Below are 3,066 nucleotides of genomic sequence, written 5' to 3' on the forward strand. Positions count from 1 at the left end.
GGAGACCCATTTGCAGTCCAGTGCTGTGGATGGATTTACAGAACACCAATGGAGCTATATATAACTGCAAAGCATTGTCCAAGCTAGAAAATTGGTTTATGCTCAAATATCCCTTTTTATCCTTCTTTTCTACTGTAACTACTTCCTATCTATCTATGAACATGTTAGGGACCCCCTGCCTTTCATTCCTCAAATAAAAATCAAAGAAGAAAGCACAAGGAAATTAAAATGATATTTAGACTTCGCTGCTCCTTGAGCCACTGGCTTATGTTCTCCTTCCATTTTCTGCCATATTCTTTGACATATGCTTTATGCTTACTGTCTCCTTCACTTTCTCCTTAATCATCTACTACCTATTTCCTGCCCTTACCTTTTTTTTTTTTTCACAATTGGCTTTATTAGGAACAGGGCTGCACAGGGACAACAGATGAATGCAGCCCACTGGGCACACCATGCCCAAAAAAGGTAAGAATGTTTCACGAACAAAAACAATTGGAATAAGGATCCTCTGGACAGCATCCCCACTCCCTTCCTCTGAAGGATTGTGAAAACTGCCAACCACATCTTGGAAGATTTGTATTTCACTCAGAGATAGAACCCCTCGAGAGTGCCTTCTGGTTTTTTTTATAAATAACGTTTTCTTTCTACTTTTTGAAGTCTTCATTTGTCACTTCCATTCTACGTTCTTTCAAGACCATGAGCCTAGCTTCTGTACAGATTGCCTTGACGTCAGTCCCCAGAGAGTTCATCTTTAGCTATGGTCAAGTTGTCCAAGGTCATATCATTGGCCAACGGGCCATCCTGCTCTTGTGGATCTGAAAGATGTGCTTCTTGGTCTTTTCATCAGGCTGGGGGAAATTGATCATCCTGTTTATGCCACCTGGTCTGATCAGGGCTGGATATAAAGTTTCTATTTGCTTTGTGGCCACCTCCCCTTGAATCAAATTCATGCAGGTGGTTCAATAGTTCCAACATCGTTCACTGAATTTCTATCTCATCACCAAAGTTTCAGTCATATGTTTTTGTGCCAATAACATCTATCTCCTCTATAAACACGATGGACGGTGAGTGTTCATCTGCAACTCGAAACAGCTCCAGAACGAGTTTGGGCCCACCATCCAGGTATTCTGAATCAGTACAGAACCAACCACTTGTAAGAAAGTGACTGATGTTTGGTTTGCTACGGCTTTCTCTAATGTTTTACCTGTGCCTGGTGGGCCATAAAGAATGACCTCCTTAGAGGGCTTTATCCCCATCTCTTCATAATATTGAGGATGAGTGAAGGAAGCTCCACAGATTCCTTAATTTCCTGAATCTGGTTGTCCAGTCCCCCAGTGTCAGTATAGGTCTCCTAGGCTATACTCTATAGGCCTTTTCCACCTTCATCACCATTACCCATCAGCACACCAATCCCCACAGCCACCTTGTGGTGCAGCCCGGCTCCAGCAGATCCTTGTCCACAAAGGACAGAAAGCTGATGTAGTGTTCTAAGCCCACTGATGTAGACATGATGGTGTGATTGCCATCAATGATCGCCTCCAAAGTCCCTACCAACATCAGAGTCCCCCTCAGGTCATTCACCTTTGACAACTCCTCCTCTTGCTTTCCTGCTAGTGGCTTCATCTGTTCTTGATTTCTAATGAGTCCTTCTTCCTTGAGAAGATAGTCTTTAATCCTCTTGAACTTCAGTAATTTTAACCAGCACTGAGTGTGAGGTGTCACCAGGGGGAGTTTGCTGGCAGCGACTAGTCCCTTTGTTTTCTTCTTCGTTTCCCCCACTCCAGTTGTCACAGGAAACTCATATTTCTTTTTCTTGTCCTTGTCATCCTTCTTGCCATCTTCAGGACACTGACCATCATTCTGACTTTGACCTATCTTGCCTTGGACACTTCAGTGACACTGCCCTTAACTTTCTACTATAATTTCGTTCTACATGGCCACTAAATCAAATGGCCCAATCTTCATGCAGGTTCATTCCTTTCAATGTGGTCAATTGGCTACTTTTTTTAGATGTCTCTTTCATAAATGTTGCATACAACAGTGAGCATGGGACACTATGCCAAATGTTTTCTCATAAACAAATCATGAAAATATTTCAGTTGAATTCTCTCAATTCCTGAAAACATGTTTTTAGCCAAAGCCTTAGGTGCAGCATGGGCTCATTTTATCAATAACATTGATCATATGCTTCCTTTTGAATGCGGACAAATTTTTTTTGGTACAATGACACTGTGAATGCCTTCTATTTTCTTATGATGTTTTCTGAGTCAAATAATATATTTTCTCATGTTGTTGTTAGGTGCCATCAAGTCAATACTGACTCAGAGTGATCCTATGCACAACAGAACGAAACACTGACCGGTCCTGGATCAACCTCATAATCACTGCTACACCTGAGCCCATTGCTAATGTCACAGAGTGAACCCATCTTGTTGGGGTCTTCCTCTTTTTCTTTGATCCTCTACTTTGATGCATATGATATCCTTTTCCAGTGACTGGTCCCTCCTTATAATATGAGAGATGAAGTTTGGCAATCCTGGTTTCCAAGAAGCACTCTGACTATGCTTCTTTTACCACAGATCTGTTAGTTCTTTTCATAGTCCATTGTACTTTTAATATTCTCCTCCAAAAGCACAATTCAACTGCATCTCTTCTTCTACAGTCATCCTTGTTCACTGTCCAGCTTTCACATGCATATGAGGTTATTGAAAATACTATGGGTTGGTTCATCCACACCTTAGTCCTCAAACTGACATCTTTGCTCTTCAATACTTTAAAGAGGTCTTGTGCAGCAGATTTGCTAATGCAATACATTGTTTGATTTCTTGACTGCTGCTGCCATGAGTGTCAATGGTTGATCCAAGCAAAATGAAGTCTTGGACAACGTCAATCTTTTGTCCATTTATGTGGATGTAGTTTATTGGTCCAGTAATGAGGATTTTTGTTTTCTTTACATTGAGATGCAACCCATACCAAAGACTGTAGCCTTTGATCTTCAGCAGTAAGCATTTTAAGTCTTCTTTGCTTTCAACAAACAAGGATGTATCATCTGCATATGGCAGATAG

General features: G+C 41.2%; 1 pseudogene; it reads right to left on the reverse strand.

The window, feature by feature from the left end:
* Positions 1 to 585: 585 nt before the first annotated feature.
* The window catches only part of LOC102841859, an 8,344-nt pseudogene continuing 5,863 nt past the window's right edge, over positions 586 to 3,066 (reverse strand).

Source organism: Chrysochloris asiatica, unplaced genomic scaffold (genome assembly GCF_000296735.1).
Source record: "Chrysochloris asiatica unplaced genomic scaffold, ChrAsi1.0 scaffold00082, whole genome shotgun sequence".
NCBI lineage: Eukaryota > Metazoa > Chordata > Mammalia > Afrosoricida > Chrysochloridae > Chrysochloris > Chrysochloris asiatica.